At 34.8% G+C, this 8590-nt stretch overlaps 1 long non-coding RNA gene across 1 annotated transcript; it reads right to left on the bottom strand.

Annotated features, from left to right (window-relative positions):
• Positions 1 to 2139: 2139 nt before the first annotated feature.
• On the bottom strand, positions 2140 to 8203 carry LOC104385308. The gene is made up of 4 exons (XR_719856.1): positions 8127 to 8203; positions 5447 to 5517; positions 2273 to 2695; positions 2140 to 2153 (listed from the first exon to the last, which is right to left on the bottom strand). It is a non-coding gene; the product is annotated as an uncharacterized LOC104385308 (long non-coding RNA).
• Positions 8204 to 8590: the final 387 nt, after the last annotated feature.

The raw sequence follows: 8590 nt of genomic DNA, 5'->3' as shown, positions 1-8590 counted from the left end.
GTGTAGTAAACACCTGCTCTCCAGATTCCACATCAACTTTTTCTATTGCTACCTGCTCTCATGCTCTTTGCCTGCTTTCAGTCAATTTATGGCATTATGCCATGGGTTAAACTAAAGAAATAATCAGATCACGTGCTCCAAAATGGGGAGCAGCAGTGACCAGTGGAGAGAAGGCTACACTAGGAGAAAACTCCAGTTCCTTTTCTTCCAAAATAACATTTGTAGCAGCACTAGCACAGGCAGAACAGAGCTGTGCTGCAACATTATGTCCCTCAAAGTACTGGGAAGTTTCCATCACAGGGAAGAACAGCAGTCATACCTAAGTGATCTGTCTCTCGGTGGTGATGAGTGAAAAAACTGGATAGTATGAAACAACCCAGGGATTCCTCATACCTCACTCACTACCACGTTACTTTCCTCCCTGTTCTCCTCTAGAATAGAAACTAGACCTATCCCGAGACACTCCTTTTGATCTGGTTTGGGGTAGTGGTCACAGCTACAGAACCATGTTTGGGCTTGTTTTTTCCAATTACCTCATCTCCCTCTCCTCTTCTTTTTTTACCCAATTTAGTGCAAATAAGAATAAATATGGCAATAGGATTAAAAGGTGAAAACAGTAAACCACTAGGTCTAAACATTTTTAAAACAAAATATGCTACTCAAGATTTCTATGCAAAATGAAACATCCAGTGTTCTCAAACCTCTATTTAATTTCATACTGAAAAATCTCAAGTTCATTTTATACTGCAAAATCTCAAAAGAATCACAGTTAAGTTTTTTAACTAGAACTTTGAAAATCCCCATCCTGTAAAGAACATAATGAAATTGGTTCTTGAGCTCTGTTGAAGAGTCGACATTACAAAATCATTTAAATTCAGTGTCTGAACAAGAAATTATGGCTCCTGCTTAGCACTAATCATAGTTTAGCACATATAACCCACCGTCCTCTCAGTTGTAACTATCATCTCAAATCCCCAAATTATATAGGTAACTCACAACTAGTCATTGAGTCTTCTTCATAGGTTATATATTCCTCTCCAATAGAAAAAACAGAGAAAATATTTTTCTGAAAGTTTTCAACATATTTCATATATTCAGTTCAATGGGAATTACCACTAGCTATGCATTTAGTTCTCCTCTCAGTATATTTTTGCCATCCATTTTCTGTTGTGTTTTTGTTTGCTTGTTTGTTTGTTTTCTTTTAAGTTGGACCCTCTAGTCTGCTTTTGATCTGAGTTTATGATTTCTTCTTGGTCTTGCTCTTCTTCAAATTACTTTTATTTCATATTGTGCCAAGCAAAAAAAATAAAATCCTGTCCTCAGTCTTTACTCACAAGTTACAGTCTGTGTTCTTGTTCCATGGGAAAGGTTCTCTAATTGCACTTTCATGCAACTCTGCTAGACCTTTGCAGTCCCTTAATATTCACAAACTCAATAATATTTCCAGTTTTTCCATTTTCAGATACTAAGACCCCATTAAATACATTATTATATTTGAATACCAGAAAGGAAATACAGCATCATAAAAAAGGCCATGGAGTTTTTAATACCTCTTTTGTTCTACAGGGAAAACACCTACATGTAGTTTTTGCTCATTTGGATATAAAAGTAGGAGTCATAGCAATGACTGTACCCATAGCTACTGGAAAAGAACTTCCTCCTTAATCCAAGCATAGATATTTATAGTTATTTTGGGTGAATCCACTGCTATATGATATGGGCAATTGTTATTGATTAAGCATAAAGTACTTAGGTACAGTAAAATATGTAGCTCCTGCCCAAGACTATAGTTAATCAGTAAGCATGATCAAATTCACTCATTATGCCAGCTCAGTTTAGTTTAATTTAACCAAGTTACATTGATACAAGTTTATATTTATTAACATTTCGATGTTCAACTCAGCAAGACAATTATGTTAGTAAATCTGTTTGCAGTATCTACACAAATATTTGTGGTATAAAATTTTTTTTATAGATCTATAAATTTCAAAAAGTTTCTGGGTGAAAATAAAGAGCAAGTCAGAGGCACACTATTCTGAAAATAAGTAAAACAAATTAAAATTCCCTACCTAATAGCAGTACAGGACTCCAGGTTCACATGGTGAATTACTCATGAATCATTAAATCCTTAATGGATATATTGTATGTATTTTCTAAAAAGAACTGAAGTCAATTTAATTGAATTAAACCTTTTGATTCACCTTTTTAACATTATTAGTTTGTCAACATCAAGACTAACTATTGAAAAATTCAATCATTTCAGTGTACTTACAGCTGAATTTTCTCATCATGTGACCAACTATCCACAAAGCCTCAGTGCCATTAAGAAGTTTTGAGGAATATATTATATGGTACTGCCAAAAAAACATAATTAAAAGAATGCATGTAAATTATATTAATTTTCTGATTAGAAATGTTTTATGATTATTTCATGTCTAAAGTACATTGGGGGGAAAAGCAAGACTTACATTATCCCAAAAGGCAGGTTCCAGCACAATCAATGATACACTGACAGAATTCACAGTAAGGAGTCACAGTAGGGTCCTGATCTTGCAACTCAACTTTCACAAAAAGAACCCTGCACTATTGCAGAATCTCCTGAATTTCAATAGGACCCTACCCACACATAATCAATTACAGAGTCCGCCTATGTGGGAGTAACAACAGCGAGAACAGGACCTGTTCCTCCACACACCTGCAAAAATATCAGGATAAAAAAAAATAAATTAGTAACGTGCAGCAAAACCTACTGCTAGCCCATTTTATTACAGCATTTAGCACATAATAAAGGAGTTCCAGACATCTTTAAGTTGCATATTATTTATAGGAATTTTTAGCTCCTTCTTTAAAGAATGTTGGCTTAAAATTGCTTCTGGATTTTACACGTAGTGACAGCACATCATGGGAGCTTTTACTGAAATGTATTTGAAATATTTTTTTTTTAATTATTATTTTCTAAAGATTAATTATCCTAGTTTCTTCAGTCTATGATACAAGTTATTTTTTAGTGCTTAAGTCTTTTTAAAATCTGTCCCACAGCACCCATTTTGGGTACACAACATAAGCCGGTGCATTTACTGAGGTCTTCATGATGATAGAAGTGCCTGACCACATATAACAGCATCCAGGACCAAGGTCTTTGAAAATACATGATAAAGAGTAGTTTAGTACTAGCCATTTTTAGACTAAAAAGGGTCATTTGCTTTAAACAACAAATTCTTGTGAAAATAAATTATAATTAACTATTTGCTAAGCTTAAGCTCTTAGTGAACACCATTTAAAATACAGGAAGCACACAACATAATGTTAAACAAGAATATAGCACCCCTTTGCTGCTCACAAAAAATTTTTCAGTTCATTATTTGACCTTAATGTTCTTACTAAAAACACAGCTATTTTGATCTTTAAAAGGAAAATATAAGTTACAATGTTTTTATATATCATAAACCATTTAAAAACAGGTTAGCTATTGGTTCTATGAAATAAAATTTAACAGGTGACACTATGCAAGTGTACTGGTGATAAAGGTTCTATAACAACCACCAAATCCTAGAAACATGCAGAAGACATTTCTTCATTCCTGTAATACAGACAGCATTAGGGAAACAATGATGTTTTTCTAATAAAAAACTGGGACCAAGTGAAAGGATTTGATAATCTAACAGAAGAACCAAAAGTTCCATATAAATGGAGTGCAGTCTTGCTTTTTGTTTTGTTTTGTTTGTTTGTTTTGAATGACCAGTTGTGCTCTTAATAGCTTTGATTTCAAGAAACAACAGACAGGAAAATAGGCAGGAGATGGAGAAGAGTATCACAGTTTCAGTTTTTTGTTCCTTGCTGCCAGGGTGATGGTTTTCAATTGGGCAGGAGGACAAACAAAAAAAATTAAAATACACATATCAGACGTTATGACAAATTTCAAGGCAGTTGCCTTACAATAATGAATTGGGAGTGTTTCTTCTCAAATAACTGCTCTTAAATTTTATGTTTCATATGCATTATTCTTAGACTTCTATTATTCTGAGAAATTAAAATGTTTCTAAAGAACAGTGCTACAGTACTAAGATTGTTTAAAAAAATGCTATATCTTGACCCCTCTCTAACATTATGCATAAAGTTCAAAAATATCAGACATCTGCCACATTAGTGCTGCCTACCTGAGGCTGGGAAGTTAGTGAGCCAGTACCTCTGTCAAGTATCATCTGCCCATTTCTCATTGACTAAGTATGGACAGACCATACCTTTCAGGACAATCATGGTGCCCACAATCATGCAGCTAGAGATTTAGCATTTCTCAAGTTGCAATGCAATGGTGTAACTTGATGCAGCCAGATCCTAATATTGTTTTCTGTCCCTGGGCCTAGCTACATATCTTTATTCACAAAGGAAGTTAATTGGAATACAGTGCATGTTTCCTGTACTGCTCCAAAAGTGTAGGTTGTAGGATGGGTCAGGGACACATAGCTGCACTCAATTTACAGTCAGTTTCTGGGGAGAACTGAAAACACAGTTGTACAGTTTTGACAGTTTAAGGAAAAGCTCTGAGCTGACATCCAGAAAGTCAAAGAAATTAAATACTGAAGCTGTCTCAACAGTTCCCTTCTCGGATATGGACAGGAAAAACATGCATCTAATCCATGTATAGAAACTACCATAAAATTTAATGATTCACAAGTGGTTTGGTAGAGGCTCTGGCAAAACCAAGGTTTTTCATGACTAGTCAAGTTACCTATCAGCATGCTTGTACGTACGACTAACACACTTGTGCAGTAATCCCAGGCTGACACTACCCTGGCTGGCTTCCCATTCTCTTCTAAACAGATTTCCCTAAATTTTTACAGAAAGCACCAGCTTCTGAATTCTAGAACATGAGACAGCTCATATTGTGTCTAGGTCTGAGCTACATATGCCTTGACTGACAGACCAGCCAAGCATAGTGACTAGGCAAGTCAACAGGTTAAATAAAACAGAAAATTTTCTGAGTCCATTATGCAGATTCTTCTACCCCAGAGCTACTTTCTCTACTCCCAGCTGCTGAGTTTCACTCAAATTGTATAACCTTGGCTTTGTGACTTGTATCTCTATAACAAATGCAGCTTAAATTAAGCACTGGATTTAAAAGTTATTAAGAGACAACACAATCCTATATATCTTGTTCTGTTCAGAAACTGGGCATGAAAACAGTGTAGCATAATCACTGTGAAAATAACTAATGAATTTTATGTCACTTAGTGTTTCCATTCAGGAGTTACACCACAAACTCAGCTATAACAAAACACAGATTTTTACGTGGTGATAGCATAAATGTATCCAGAGAATGTAGAGAATATTTCAATAAAACTGGCTTTGTTTTGCCACTGTGAACAGGGCCCTAAATATATGTCACTTAATGACGGTGAAAAAAAATTAACAGAAATAAAATTTTATATATATTTTTTGAACTTACCAAGACTGTAGTAGACTGCCCTTCATGGAGATTCCTGCTTCTCTTCCAATTCCATGATGTCTCTCCTAAAGCTTAAGAGAAGTTCAGGGATACATAGCTCAATAAAAGAACACTGACATCAAGTCTAATGAATCTATTCAGTATACATGGAGCTTTCTTTTGTGGGACTTTTGGTTGAGGGTTTGTTTGTTTGCTTAAATAAGCATAGTGATTTTTAAAGAATCACCTTAAAATACTAATCCTACTCCCTGGATCAAGATGATGATATCCAAATCTAGGGAATATTTTTTAATAATATTCAAGTCCCAGCTCCTTTTTTTACAAATGACAGCCACAGTGCTCTGCTTATCCTTTCTATTGATTTAGCACTAAATTTTTACTTGTGTGTTTCCCCCAAAAAAGGCATAGTTGAAATTCGAGGGTTATATTTGTAGCTGGATTTCAGAAGCTGATGAAGGGAAAGAAACTGAGAAAGCACAGAAGACACCTCTCCAAATTTTCAGTAAAAAAAAAAAAAAAAAAAAAAGAGACAAAGAATAGTCAGCATGGAAAAGTTAACAGAAAAGTGGACATTAGAGAATAGGTTAGCAAGAAACAATGGGTATAAGAGTCAGGGAAGTGAAAGTTATTTAACCAAAAAGGGGATGGAATAAAAGAAACAAAATTATCTTCTTAGCAGAACAGTGAGAATGAGTTTTTCAAAAATGTTTGACATTGGCCTATCTCTTCTTCAGTTGAAGTAAAAGAATCACAAGAATTCCAAAAAAGCTTCAGGAAACCCTCTAAAACACTTAACTTGAACCATTTAAGCATAAGGAGTTATCTAAGCTCTGCTCAGCTAAACAACTAAAAAGGTGCTTAAACTTGAAAATAAATTTAAATCTTGTAATCATTCAGTATTGTCTGCAGTATTGAGCACACATTCAAATCTGAGCCCCAACTCCTTACCCTGCTAACATGCAAACTCCCACTTTGGTGCTGGTCTGGATCCAGCCTGTTGGTTTATCAGACATGCAAAGTACAAGATGCAAGGGACCAATGCGGATTCAAACTCTTCTCTCAAAAGCCATGCTCATTGCAAGTATTGTGACTTAAGTACAAGATTGCTTGATGAAGCACAAGGTAAATAATTAAGTGCTTAAAGCTAATTCAAGACTCAGGTCTAAAAGAAAACTAAAGAAAAAGTGGCTGAGAAATTTAAAAAAACAGATTGTTGAATCTGTATTAAAAAGAAATGACCTCTGGATTACACCTCAATGCACTCTGCCTGTAAACTACTTCTTTCTGGCTTAAGTATTAAATCTTATTTTGAATACACAAAATGGCAAATAACCCTGGCAAAGATTAAATTAGTTCAGTGGTTGGTAACAGTCATAAAGTAATTCCTAACACAGGGTATAGTTCAGCTATCAGTATGATGGGCTCAACATCTCTTTTGCCTATTTAAACACATTTGCACTTCCAAAACCAATTTAGTAAATAGCTGGGAGAGGGTTAATATCCCATATTCCAACCTCTATGGTAACTACTGCAGAGATAGGAGGAAATGTGAAAATCATAAGCTGCTAGTAGGGTTCTGTCCCTTTTACTTCTTACTCTACAATGCAGTTACTAAAGGAAAGTGAGCCATTTCTTGAGATACCAAAACATGCCTGGGACATCTTAGGATCCTATGAATTTCTGATCATTGTGATCTGTCTCATGGAACTATGTATCATTCTGTGCACCACTATTTTAAGCTGTCACCTATCTATATGACCCTGAAGGCAATATCAATGCTCAACAACTAAATTCTTAGACACACAACCCTCTGCTACCAATATTCCATCCTTTATTTATAGCTGTAAACCAGGAAACTCCCTGTTTTTAAGATGTATTCTTAATAAATCCATACAGATAAGAATCATTACTTAATGAAGGAAGAGCACTAGAGAAAGATTAAAGACCTGATTAAGGCAGTGAGTTAGAGACAGAGAATTAGTTCCTCTATAGATTCAGTCACTTTTTAATAAAATGGTTAAATAGAATAATGTTGTGTTCTTCTCAGGAGAATTATGAGCATTAATAAAATTTCATACATGTTTTGAAGCTCAGATTTCAAAATTTCCCAGAAATGGGGAAACTAGAGAAGGAAATGAACAACTTACATCAAGCTGTCTTAAAAGAAATAAATTGAACAGCATAAAACCAAATTAGCACTACCTAAAGCATTTCCAGATTCTTCACTCCTGCATTCATTTCAGTAGCATGTCATTTAAATGCAGGCATAAATATCTGCAGTTCAAGCTTCAGTCTTTCAAACAGTTCCAGATATCTGAACTTCGCTCCTCTAAACAGTGCTATTGATAAAACTACAAAACTACTCATGTGAACAGAGTTAGGCACATGCACAGAACCAAGGCTAAAGAAAGTAAGAAAGAAATTAGCTACAGAATTCAGTGTATCACTAACAATTATGTTTGAAAAGTCAAGGACAGCTAAGAAGATAGCAAATCTTTAGAAATTAACAGTTGAATTACCAGGAGGAAGGGAGAAATTAGGTAATGGTCCCAGCAATTACCCTACAAAAATCCAACTTCAGTACCTATTGAATAATCAAATCAATGCTAGGAAGAAAAAAATAATAATAGAGCATTCCCTGAATAACTTAATATTCACAACAACCAGACTATTTTCTCACCATTTGATGAGTCCTCTTCAGTTCATGGCTGAAGTTCACAGGTGCTGTGGAGAAGATCACTTGGTAACTGCTCTGCTGTAATTAATACATGAATAAAGAATAGGCTTCATTTTTCACAGATACCAAGCCAACATTCTTCAAAGTCATTAAATCCACAAATGTATTAAAACATTTAGAAGTTACAGTTAGGCCGTTTTAGCAAAACTTTACCATAAAACCTAAGTTTAATAACAAATCTTTTTAAAATCTTCAGGGATATGTTCATTATTACAAATCAGGCCTCTAGCTATATTAGTGTCAATATTCTAAGATCTGAATAAAATACAGTAAATCCAGCCTTTCAGCTACACCATTAGTCTTAATGCTAAGCTGAGCATCTTAGAGGTTCAAAAATAAATATTGAAAGTTGGCTACTGAAAAAGCAGGAGGTAGTCCACAGTAAAAAAAAATCCACTAGGGTTTGG

This window comes from Chaetura pelagica, unplaced genomic scaffold, assembly GCF_000747805.2.
Source record: "Chaetura pelagica isolate M959 unplaced genomic scaffold, ChaPel_1.0 scaffold323, whole genome shotgun sequence".
Taxonomy (NCBI): domain Eukaryota; kingdom Metazoa; phylum Chordata; class Aves; order Apodiformes; family Apodidae; genus Chaetura; species Chaetura pelagica.
The sequence above is the reverse complement of the archived record's forward strand: the minus strand, read 5'-3'. Positions and strand labels throughout refer to the sequence as shown.